The 13,169-nt window shown below is 46.5% G+C and overlaps 1 protein-coding gene across 1 annotated transcript in view; it reads left to right on the plus strand.

The window, feature by feature from the left end:
* The first annotated feature begins 602 nt into the window (after positions 1–602).
* CERS4 (ceramide synthase 4) overlaps positions 603–13,169 on the plus strand; it is a 108,878-nt gene continuing 96,311 nt past the window's right edge. Inside the window, exon 1 of the mRNA XM_035117930.3 lies at positions 603–735. The gene's annotated coding sequence lies outside the window, so the exon portion shown is untranslated. The remainder of the gene's footprint in view (positions 736–13,169) is intronic.

Consider the following 13,169-nt stretch of genomic DNA (forward strand, 5'->3'; position numbering starts at 1 on the left):
TTTCAGTTTAAGTACTCCGCAGACCTGTCTGGAATGGATTAATCCACTTTCCATTACAGTGGTACCTTGGTTTATGAACACAATTGGTTCCGGAAGTCTGTTCATAAACTGAAGCGTTCATAAACTGAAGCGAACTTTCCCATTGAAAGTAATGGAAAGTGAACTAATACGTTCCAGATGGGTCCGGGGTGTTCGTAAACCGAAAATTCGTAAACCGAGGTGTTCATAAACCGAGGTTCCACTGTACTTTCAATGGGAAAGTTCACTTCAGGTTAAGTACGCTTCAGGTTAAGTACAGACTTCCGGAACCAATTGCGTTTGTAAACCGAGGTACCGCTGTAGGGACATCCTAAGGAAAAGCGGGACATTCCGGGATCAAATCTATGATTCTGCAATTCTACCTGGAGGTGTGCTGCGATTTCTCAGCAGACCTCAGGAGCAGGAGGAGCCAGGCCTCACCCCTCCGCGGGTAATTACTGCCCTTGCCCCACGGAGAAGATCTTTCTCCGCGTGAAAGGTGTCTGCTTATCATCTGCCTTTTGTTCCTGCCAACCAGCCTCCCCCTCCCTTGGCTTCAGACATTGATCTGCTAACTCTCTGGCATTCGTCTCCCAACAGCCATCAGCTAATAAACTTTGGTCCGCAGAGTCCAAGGCCGGCCAACACTTCACTTTGGGTAATTTCTCCGAACGGGTCCCGGGTGGAGAGCTCTCGCCTCGGCTGCAGCCAGAGCAGGTAAGGGGGAACTGCCCCGATATGCCCAGCTGTGCCCACCTCGCCTCTTCCTGCCTCGCACCTTGAGGGCAGAGGGTGCGACAGGCAGAAGTCCTACTGCTGCTGTTTTGTAAAACTGCAGTGGTGGGAGCCTGGCCTGTTGAGTGCCTGCCGGGAATAGGGTTGTAAAAGCCGAGGAGCCTTAGAGGGCACTTACTAAGGGGGTTGGTCTGGATGACCCTCGGAACCCTTTCCAACTCTACAATTCTACGAAATATTGGAGCAAGCTTTCTGTGACAAGGGACTAATGTGTGCATTTGACTTGGGAGTTTCCTTCGCAGCAAAGTCTTCCAGAGCTTGTGGAAAGGGATCTGGAATCCCTTTTAGACAACTGCGGCAGAGAGTCTGTTTTTTAAGGATGCAGATTTGCTTCAACACTTGCCTCCCCTGCTGCCTTTTGATTTGCAGGGTTGAACTGCAGCAGCAAAATGTTTCATTTTACGTAGGCGTCGATGTGGCATCTTGGACGCACTTTGGCTTTCTGATCATGGAGTCGAGATGGATTCTGCTCGCTTGCTCTTTCGATGTGTGATCTATGGAATGATTCGATAAAATCCCGTCTTGTTTGGAAAGGAAGGTGGTTGGGGGGGGGGATACTGAGGCAGAAGGGGGGACGGGGGGGGGAATAGTCCAGTTGCAACTATGTGGAGATTTCTGTTGGTGACCACAGTTGGCAACTACAGTTAAAAAAAACCTCTGCCTTAGTCCATAGTTAATTTCCATTTCCAATGTGTGTGCTTTTCCTTCTTGGATTCTGGGACAAGTGAATTGTTGTACGAGCAAGCTGCACTCAAGCAATGTAGCTGAGATCATAGAATCGTAGAACAGCAACCCTGGAAGGGACCCCGAGGGGGAACAGACGTTCCGTTGTGGCGACCAAGACCTAGATTTAAGTGGTGGCGCTGTGGTCTAAACCTCTGAGCCTCTTGGGCTTGCCAATTGGAAGGTCGGTGGTTCGAATCCCCACGACGGAGCGAGCTCCCGTTGCTCTGTCCCAGCTCCTGCCAACCTAGCAGTTCGAAAGCACGCCAGTGCAAGTAAATAAATAGGTACCGCTGTGGCGGGAAGGTAAACGGCATTTCTGTGCGCTCTGGTTTCCGTCACAGTGTCCCGTTGAGCCAGAAGCGGTTTAGTCCCGCTGGCCACATGACCTGTAAAGCTGTCTGTGGACAAACGCCAGCTCGTCTCAGTCTGAAAGCGAGATGAGCGCCGCAACCCCATAGTCGCCTTGGACCGGAGTTAACCGTCCAGGGGTCCTTTTCCTTTACCTTTTTTAAATACCAGAGTTTCTGACCTGGCAGCAACCCTATTTGAGGACTGCTTCAAAGTTGTGCGAGTCTTATGATCCTAGACAAAACTCAAGGTGTCACATTTGGAGTGGGAACCAGGAAGAGTTTCCCGTGTGTGTCCCCCCCCCAATTGAACCCTATCCTTTTTCACGCCAAAAGGCAGGCTTGACGTTTTGTAATGAGTGTGGCTGGAGAGCTGGAGAGCATTCCAAGATTCCCAACTGTTTTGATTGCCCCCGCTTCCCGGGAGCAGCCCCTGTTTCTCGGCTGCCTCTCCGGGATAGAACAATGCCCTTATTATGTCACCCGGCTTTGGGCCTTTGGGGAGATGTTGCGGGTGCAGTTTTGAAATGCATGAGAGCACAAATGCTCCTGTCTGCCTCCCCTAGGCTTCTAGATGTGAGATATCTGAGGGGCAAGAGGGAGTAGCCTTATGCGGACCATAGGTTTGTCCGGCGCTGTGTTGGGTTATTGTTTTCTGGAATCATTTTTATTATTATTAAACTTTAAAACATTTGCACACGGTATATATTCCATATTCTAACTTCAATATCCATTTCTCTTTAACTTGGCCTTTCCCTCCGTGCCGTTCTCAATCCCATTTTACTATTATTTATTAAATTTGTATACCGCCCTATAAAAAACACCAGACACGTAATCAAAATAAAAACAAGAACAACTCAATAATCTCTCCCCCCCCCAAAAAAGGGCACCGGATGTCAATCAGCCAAAGACCTAGTTGAAGAGGAGCGCTTTTGCCTGGCACCTTAAAGGTGTATTATGCAGGTGCTGGGCGGACTGCCCTGGGGAGAGCATTCCACGAACGGGGAGCCACCGCAGAAAAGGCCCCGTTCTTGAGTTGCCACCCTCTCAAGGAGGAGGCACATGAAGAAAGGCCTCAGAGGATGAGCTCAGGGTCCGGGTAGGTTCATTTGGAAGAGGCGGTTCTTGAGGACCTAATAAATATTCTTCTGTTTCATATATTGCCAATATTTCAAATCCTGCTTGCGATGTCATCTGATTACGATATTTTTTCAGCTATTGCAGAAAGAGCTTCCGTTCTTCCATGCGGAGCCCCTCGTGTTGTTTTCTTACTTTTGCTGTTAGTTCTGCCAGTTCCCCACAGTCCATTTGCTTTAAAAATCCATTATTCTAGTATTGGTATATCCTGTTCCTTCCAGTTCTGCGCATATAAGATTCTGGTTGCTGTTGTTGCATGCATAAATAAATGAATCATTTTTTTTGGGGGGGGGTGTCTGTCCAGAGCAGTGTTGACTGCTCTAACCGGCAACAGCCCTCCAGGCAGTGGCGTAGCAAGGTCAGGTGGTACCCGGTGCAGAAAATTTCTTGTCACCCCCCCCCCCCACACACACACTTTGAAATTATTAAAAGAAGGAAAAATAAGATATTTACAGGGGGGGATCTCCACCAGTCCTACCCGGAGTTGCTGGGGACTGAACCTGGAATATGCAAAGCTTGTGCTCTACCGCCAAGCTAAAAACAAATCAAGGCTCCAGTCCTCATTGTTCTGGACGGAGGGTTTAATAGGAACATAGGAAGCTGCCTCGCAGCAAAATCTGACTCTCCCAGGGACTCAAGCAGAGAGGCAGCTTTCCCGGCAGCCCCTCCCCGTTCCTTTTAAGCAGAAACGGAAATGGATTGAACTTGGAACTTTCCCTGTGAAAAACACGTGCTTTGCTCTGCTCAGATCGCGGTGACTTTATAACCAGATCAGTGCTGAGATTAAATGCCCCATCGAACAGTCCTAAACTGGTAGCTGTTGCTTCCTCCCCCCCCCCCCAAAGGGTAACAGTTACAACCTAGACTGACGCAGAAACCCGTTTAGGAGCAAAGGAGGTTCTCTTTTTTTAAAAAAAATGTAAATTCTTTATTGTTTAAAATAAGCAAGTTCAGATAGTATACATATACACACAATCTACATTTCTCAAATATATAAAAGTACAAAGTACATTCAAAGAACAAATCACAAACCAAAATAGATTACAAAACATATTTGAAAATATATCAAAAAGAAAGAAAAAATAAAAAGAAAAGGGGGAAAAAAACTCAAAAAATGAAAGGGAAAAAGAAAGGGGGAAAAAACATATAAAAAGCAAAAATGTTAAAAATCAGCAAAAATAAGAGGGCATACTAAACAGAGAACAAAGGAAGAATGGGAGATGTTTAAAGAATATCTGTTGAAAAATGGAGTATCGAAAACTCTAATAGCAGACCTAGGCTGAACCTTGCTTAAAATATGTGAGAAGGAAATTAAGTAGATGTAAGATTCATTAATGTGCGATAACCTGGGAGTAATATAAATTACAACTGGAACAATTGGAAGAGGAGCAAAGGAGGTTCTCATACCCTCCAACATTTCTCCGATGAAGCTAGGTACGACTTATTCAATCATCGTAATAGGAATAATATTTTTTTTTAATTTCTTATATCCCGTCCATCTGAATGGTTTGGGTTGCCCCAGCCACTCTGGGCAGCTTTGAACATACATACAAACATTAAAAAAAACATAAAAACTTCCCCATACAGGGTTGCCTTCAGATATCCGGGGGCGGGGGGGGAGAGAGAGGAAGTGGTGTATTAACGGAATAAATAAATAGCTCCGTTGCAGCAGAAGCAACAGGAAGTCCCATGGTAAACATGTGTTTTTTGTTTTTTTGCTGACCAGTTGGAAAGGCAATATTTATTGAGTCTCCGTCTGTCTGCCTGCCTGTTTGTCTTTCGGTATCAACGTGCATTGCTGGGATGTGGTTAGAGGGGGACAAATGAGGTCAGAGGCAAATCCCGTGCAGAAATTGAAACCCAGCAATGATTTTATGTTATCAGCACTGGCCATTCGCAAGGCAGTTGCTGATAAGACAGGCATCCTGGCCTTGTTACTCTTGTAAGCCGAGACAGGCATGCAGAGAGTCCTGGGTTCAATTCCTGCCAGCACCTGCCTGAAACCTCAGAGAGCAGCTGCCAGTTTGTGTAGACACTACTGAGCTCAATGAATAATGATTGTTGTTGTTGTTTAGTTGTTTAGTCGTGTCTGACTCTTCGTGACCCCATGGACCAGAGCACGCCAGGCCCTCCTGTCTTCCACTGCCTCCCGCAGTTTAGTCAGACTCATGTTCGTAGCTTCGAGAACACTGTCCAACCATCTCGTCCTCTGTCGTCCCCTTCTCCTAGTGCCCTCCATCTTTCCCAACATCAGGGTCTTTTCCAGGGAGTCTTCTCTTCTCATGAGGTGGCCAAAGTCTTGGAGCCTCAGCTTCAGGATCTGTCCTTCCAGTGAGCACTCAGGGCTGATTTCCTTAAGAATGGAGAGGTTTGATCTTCTTGCAGTCCATGGGACTCTCAAGAGTCTCCTCCAGCACCATAATTCAAAAGCATCAGTTTTTTGGCGATCAGCCTTCTTTATGGTCCAGCTCTCACTGCCATACATCACTACTGGGAAAACCATAGCTTTAACTATACGGACCTTTGTCGGCAAGGTGATGCCTCTGCTTTTTAAGATGCTGTCTAGGTTTGTCATTGCTTTTCTCCCAAGAAGCAGGCGTCTTTTAATTTCGTGACTGCTGTCACCATCTGCAGTGATCAAGGAGCCCAAGAAAGTAAAATCTCCCTGCAATTCCTTCATTGCAAGGGGTGGGGTGGGGATATCCTTGGGGGTACAGCAATTCTATGCTGTTGATGATATATTTATTTATCCCCCATTCTTTCCCCCCAACTCAAGGCAGCTTACAGATAAAAAAAGAAATTTGTATGCCACCCTATACCCGCAGGTCTCAGCATAAAATCACAAGATAGAAACACGAAATGCATAATAAAAGGGAAACTAGAACAACCCAATATCCCCACCCACACTTCCCATGAACATGTTTAAAAGCAGTATGCGGTGTTAATCGACCCAAAGGCCTGGTTAAAGAGTAACGTTTTCGCCTGGCCCATAAGGTGGATAATGAAAGCGCCAGGCAGACCTCCCTGGGGAGAGCATCTCGCAGACGGGGAGCCACTGCAGAAAAGGCCCTGTTCTTGCGTTGCCACCCTCTGGACCTCTCAAGGAGGAGGCGCATGAAGAAAGGCCTCAGAGGATGATCTCAGGGTGGGTTCATATGGAGAGCAAAGTCCCTGTTGGTGCTTCGGTGAAAAAAAGCAAACCTTCCTTGGCTGTTCAATGTGGAGGACAAGCAATGGCGGAAGAGGTGTGCGCAGTCTGCCGCTGCAGAGGAATGGTGTTATTGGGAATGTGCCCTGATGTGGCTGAGCAAAGTTTGTGCAGGGATCCATCTGAGTGTTGCAACAGGCAAGATGCTCGGGGTGGGGTGGGGCAAGGTGCGCTCGTCCCATGTGCAGTGGGATTCTCTTTGCAGCACCCGGCCATGCAGGGGACAATCCTGGTTTTTAAAGGTCTCGCCGATAAGCCGGGACTGCGATAAGGGGCTATAAATAACCCGCATCACGAGAGAGCTTCATGCTCGCGGCTTCCTGTAGAAGCAACACAGATGGATTTGCATTCTGTGTCTCTCCGGAAATGAGAGAGGGAGACGTTGGGGGGGGGGTATGCGTGCATAGGAGCCAAGAAGCCAGCGGTAGCCGGCAGCCAAAGCCAGAGGAGGTTCGGTGGCAAAGACACTGCAGCTTTGGAGAGCCAGAAGACAAACAGTTCCGGCCCTCGCGTTGGGCAAAGGGAGACGGCCGCTTCAGTCGGCAGATCTTTAAAGGCCCAGAAGGCTGGATGGGATATTGGTGTGAATCAGAGCTGAGGGCCTTGACTTAGAAGGTTAATTATACCTGAAAGAGATCGCTGTAATCGGAAATTGAAGCTCCTTGCAGGAAGTCTGACATCTTTTAGCTTCGCTTGCTCGAAAAGAACTAGCCAAGCAACCTGAAACCATTCTTAATAAAACCGTCGTGAAGCTGTTGGTCTGGGTTTGAGCTCTATGACACACTGGGCAATAGATATAGGTCACAAAATAGATTTTAACCTCTGGGGCAAACTCTGGAAAAGTGACCTGATGTTATTCTTTGAAGGAGAACTACTTGGAAATGATTCACAGGTGGTATTTAACTCCGAGTAGGCTTGCAAAGATGTCTAAGACTGATTCAGAGAAGTGCTGGAGATGCAAAGAGGTGGAGGGAACGTTCTTTCACATGTCATGGACTTTTAAAAGGGTAAAAGAGTATTGGGAAATAATTTATAACGAATTGGGAAAAAATGTTTGAAAGTCCTTCCCCCCCAAAAAAAACCAGAGTCCTTTCTGTTGGGGATAATTCAGACTGAAATTCCCAGGTGTAAAAAAGAAAGAAAGGTTATTTAAGTATGCCGCTACTATGGCCTGTGTTTCGTTAGCCCCAAAATGGAAAATGAGTGAGGTCCCAACCAAAGAAGAATGGCAACTTAAGTTGACAGAATATGCACAACTCGCAGACTTAACATATACATAGAATAAGAGAACAAGAAGAGAATAAGAGAACATTTAGAGAAGATTGGAAAACATTATTTGCAGGCATCCCTAGACTTCGGCCCTCCAGATGTTTTGGACTACAACTCCCATCTTCCCCGACCATTGGTCCTGTTAGCTAGGGATCATGGGAGTTGTAGGCCAAAACATCTGGAGGGCCGCAGATTGGGGATGCTTGATTTATTGAATATATGGGGGGGTTGTATACACCTGAAAACATTGGCAGTATTAAGATAAATTCAAAAGTGTAAATAAGTTTTGAAGGATGTAATAATGGAGAACTGAAAGGTTTAGTTTTTGTAAAATATGCAGGGATTTATGGTATGCAAAATGAACCATGGAAAGAGAAGAAGGAAAGTCATTGATGTCTTAAGGATGTAAAAATGAGCACGTTAAGTTGTAAAACAAAATTTAATAAAAAATTATATACTTGGGTTTGAACAGGACGTCGCCAAACCATGGTTTAATAATGAGCAAACAATGGTTTGGTGTCACAAGCGAGCCAGGCCTGTATGCGAAGATTTGACCTTTTTTAAACTGTAAGGTCTCCAGGGCAAAGAGCTGTCCTCTTACACACCCTGCAAACTATCAGGCACATGTAGGGAACATAGTTACTGAATGTTCTGAGAATGTGCAGAGTCGTGCCGGACCACTTAGTTATCGCAACCCCTGAGATAAGGGGATTAGAGGATAAAGACCTTCTGGGTTGTTTTTCTGGGAGAGATTCAGAGGTCTGGTAATTGCAGGTCAAAGCTGCGACTGAGCTCAGGGTGGTGGGGAGAGCGGGCAGTCTGTTAGGAGTCCGAGCAGACGCAAGATTTAGTGAAAAGGAAAAAGCGCGCGCGCACACACACACACACACACACACACGGCACACACATCAGTTCCCATCCTGGCAGAAACAAGGCCCTGGTTGTTTCCCAGAGAACAATTCCCAGCCTCGCAGCTCTCCCCGCGGCCACGGCCCGGCTTCCTTTCCAAGAAATCTGAGTGTCAGCATAATCCAACCTTCTCGCTGAACAGACATTGCCCCGTCCAGAACATCCGGAGAGATGGGAGCGCAATCGCTCGCCGGTGACATGTCAGCAGCTCTCAGCGCGAGATTAAGCGAACGAGGGATCTGGGTGTTGTTGTTTTTTTGCTGATGTGCTGTCCAAAGATCAACTCGTGTTCAGGATCAGATAGGGCAGGAGGCGAAAAAGAGGAGCATTTGGAGCCAAGGGGCGAGGTCTGCCTGGGGGAATCCCTGGCTAGCCAAACAAGGTTGCCTCGCTCGAGGGCTGCTGACTGGGGAGGGCAGAGGAAATGTGTGCGCCACTGTCTGAAGGGACAAGGGGAAGCCCACCAGTTCTCTCTCTCTCTCAACACCTCCCTCCAACAGGACCAGGCCTAGAGGCAAAAATGTCTCTGCGTGGAAGGGAGAGAGCCCGGAGGCACCCGAAACTTATTGCAAAACAACCAGCAGGAAACAGTGTTCACGACACTGCGGAAAACCATTCAAGTCATCATCACGATGTGCATTTATAACACTACGATACAGCTTTAAATAGCCATCATGGCTTCCCCCAAAGGATTTTGGGAACTGTGGTCTTTTAAGGGGGCTGAGATTTGGCTAGGACCCTCCTGCCAAGGAGAGTGGTGGAGTCTCCTTCTTTGGAGGTCTTTAAGCAGAGGCTTGACAGGCATATGTCAAGAATGCTTTGATGGTGTTTCCTGCTTGGCAGGGGGTTGGACTGGATGGCCCTTGTGGTCTCTTCCAACTCTATGATTCTATTCCATACCCTCCGAATATTTCTCCGATGAAAATATAGGGACGTCCCATTCCATAATAATCATTTTGATATTTATACCCCACCCATCTTACTGGGTTGCCCCAGCCACTCTGGGCAGCTTCCAACATATATAAAGACATAATGCAACATTAAACATTTTTTTTTAAAAAAAACTTCCCTTGGGGGCTCAGGGGTTTTGATAACTCCATCCCCTCCAACATTTCTCCAATGAAAATAGGAGCATCCTAAGGAAAAGTGGAACATTCTAGGATCAAATCGGAAACCGGCTTCTGTGAATACGGGGCTGTCCCTGGAAAAGAGGGACACTTGGAGGGTCTGGGCTCCAACTCATCCCTGACCTTGCATAATCTCCATCAAGCCTTGGGGAACCTCGGCTGCATTTCCTACATGTTCCAGGCAATCTGCACATTCTCCGGTCAGGATGCAGAGTCTCCAAGAAACCAACTCTCCCCCTCCCCCTTTTTCGTTGAGAAATGTGCAGTTATCTATATCCGTGGGCTGCTGTTTCCCCCCTGCTTAATCTTACAAGGACCAAGACCTATCTCCTGTTTATCAGCCAAATGGTAGGAAGACGTGAGGGTCCGATAAAGATTATCTCCCCACCCCCACCCCCTAAACTGGCCCCAGCTGGTGAGATTGCAAGCGCATTCACATGACAAGCGTATGCTAGGTTTTGTTTCAAAGCTGCCTAATTTATCATGGCTTCTTGTTCCCAGGGATCCTGGGAACTGAGAATTCTGTTAGAAATCCAATGGGGATTTCGCAGTCCCTGACGGCTCCATTAAGTACTTTGTCCCTGCTGGCAAAGGAATCAGAGAATCGTAGAGTTGGAAGGGATCCCCAAGGGTCCTCTAGCCCAACCCCTTGAGATGCAGGAATCTCAGCTAAAGCATCCATGACAGACGGCCATCCAACCCCTGCTTAAAAACCTCCAAGGAAGGAGAGTCCACCACCTCCCTAGGGAGACCATTCCACTGTCATACACCAGAGTTAAGGATGTCCATCGTGCAGATAAGATCTGCTCTGGTGCTAGTTCCCAGACTGAATTCCTTCCAGCACCGTTATTTATTTATTTATACTTTTCAAGTTTATAAAGGTAAAGGTAAAGGGACCCCTGACCATTAGGTCCAGTCGTGACCGACTCTGGGGTTGCGCACTCATTTCGCATTATTGGCCGAGGGAGCCGGCGTATAGCTTCCAGGTCATGTGGCCAGCATGACAAAGCCACTTCTGGCAAACCAGAGCAGCACATGGAAACGCCGTTTACCTTCCCGATGTAGCGGTTCCTATTTATCTACTTGCATTTCGATGTGCTTTCGAACTGCTAGGTTGGCAGGAGCTGGGACCAAGCAACGGGAGCTCACCCCGTCACAGGGATTTGAACCGCCGACCTTCTGATCAGCAAGCCCTAGGCTCAGTGGTTTAACCACAGCGCCACCTGGGTCCCTTTCAAGTTTATACATTTCACTAATTTCATACATTTCACTAATTTTACAATCATTTTGACATTTCAAAACTTGACTCCCCCCCACTCTTTCCGCGGTTCCTTAAATTTGTTTTTAATCTCTTCTGCACATCCAAATTGAATGAATTTACTCATTTATTCCTCCTTCATGGATCAATGCCTTGTTGCGGCGAAGGGGCTTGGATAACTCAAGAGAAGCTAAGAGCTATGCCGTTCAGGGCCACCCAAGATGGACAGGTCATAGTGGAGAGTTTTGACTAAACGTGATCCACCTGGAGAAGGAACTGGCAACCACTCCAGTATCCCTGCCAAGAAAACTCAATGGACAAAGACAACAGGCATATAAAAGTTATGACGCTGGAAGATGAGCCCCTCAGGTCGGAAGGCGTCCAACATGCTACTGAGGAAGAACGGAGGGCAAGTACAAGTAGATTCAGAGGTGATGAAGCGGCTGGGCCAAAGCTGAAAGGTTGCGGATATGCCCGGAAGCGAAAGGAAAGTCCAATGCTGTAAAGAAAAATATTGCATAAGAACCTGGAATGTAAGAACCATGTACCTTGGCAAGCTGGATGTGGTCAAAAATGAGATGGCAAGAATAAATATTGACATCCTGGGCATCAGTGAACTAACATGGACGGGAATGGGTGAATTCAGTTCAGATGACCATCATATCTACTACTGTGGGCAAGGATCCCGTAGAAGAAATGGAGTGGCCCTCATAGTCAACAAAAGAGTGGCAAAAGCTGTACTGGGATGCAATCTCAAAAATGACAGAATGATCTCGATACAAATCCAAGGCAGACCTTTTAACATCACAGTAATCCAAGTTTATGCACCAACTACCAGTGCTGAGGAAAGTGAAATTGACCAATTCTATGAAGACCTACAACAACTTCTAGAAATGACACCAAAGAAGGATGTTCTTCTCATTATAGGGGATTGGAATGCTAAAGTGGGGAATCAAGAGATTAAAGGAACAACTGGCAAGTTTGGCCTTCAAAACGAAGCAGGGCAAAGGCTAATAGAGTTCTGTCAAGAGAACAAGCTGGTCATCACAAACACTCTTTTCCAACAACACAAGAGACGACTCTACACATGGATATCACCAGATGGGCAGCATCGAAATCAGATTGATTATATTCTCTGCAGCCAAAGATGGAGAAGCTCTATACAGTTAGCAAAAACAAGACCTGGAGCAGATTGTGGCTCAGATCATCAGCTTCTTATAGCAAAATTCCAGCTTAAACTGAAGAAAGTAGGAAAAACCACTGTGCCAGTAAGACACAATCTAAATCAAATCCCTTATGAATACACAGTGGAAGTGAGGAACAGGTTTAAGGATTTAGATTTGGTGGACAGAGTGCCTGAAGAACTATGGATGGAGGCTCGAAACATTATACAGGAGGCAGCAACAAAAACCATCCCAAGGAAAAGGAAATGCAAGAAAGCAAAATGGCTGTCCAACGAGGCCTTACAAATAGCGGGGGAGAGGAGGCAAGCAAAATGCAAGGGAGATAGGGAAAGATACAGGAAATTGAATGCAGATTTCCAAAAAATAGCAAGGAGAGACAAGAGGGCCTTCTTAAACGAGCAATGCAAAGAAATAGAGGGAAACAATAGAATGGGGGAAACCGGAGATCTGTTCAAGAAAATTGGAGATATGAAAGGAACATTTCGTACAAAGATTACCATAATAAAGGACAAAAGTGGAAAGGACTTAACAAAAGCAGAAGACATCAAGAAGAGGTAGCAAGAATACACAGAGGAATTATACCAGAATGATATGGAGGTCTCGTACACCCCAGGTAGTGTGGTTGCTGACCTTGAGCCAGACATCTTGGAGAGTGAAGTCAAATGGGCCTTAGAAAGCACTGCTATAACAAGGCCAGTGGAAGTGATGATATTCCAGCTGAACTATTTAAAATTTTAAAAGATGATGCTGTTAAGGTGCTACACTCAATTTGCCACCAAGTTTGGAAAACTCAGCAGTGGCCAGAGGATTGGAGAAGGTCAGTCTACATCCCAATCCCAAAGAAGGGCAGTGTCAAAGAATGCTCCAACTACCGCACAATTGCGCTCATTTCACACGCTAGCAAGGTTATGCTTAAAATTCTACAAGGCAGGCTTAGGCAGTATGTGGACCGAGAACTCCCAGAAGTGCAAGCTGGATTTTGAAGGGGCAGAGGAACCAGAGACCAAACAGCAAACATGCGCTGGATTATGGAGAAAGCTAGAGAGTTCCAGAAAAACATCTACTTCTGCTTCATTGACTATGCAAAGGTCTTTGACTGTGTCGACCACAGCAAACTATGGCAAGTTCTTAAAGAAATGGGAGTGCCTGATCACCTCATCTGTCTCCTGAGAAATCTTTTTGTGGGACAAG

This window comes from Zootoca vivipara, chromosome 6 (genome assembly GCF_965207765.1).
Source record: "Zootoca vivipara chromosome 6, rZooViv2.hap1.1, whole genome shotgun sequence".
NCBI classification, from domain to species: domain Eukaryota; kingdom Metazoa; phylum Chordata; class Lepidosauria; order Squamata; family Lacertidae; genus Zootoca; species Zootoca vivipara.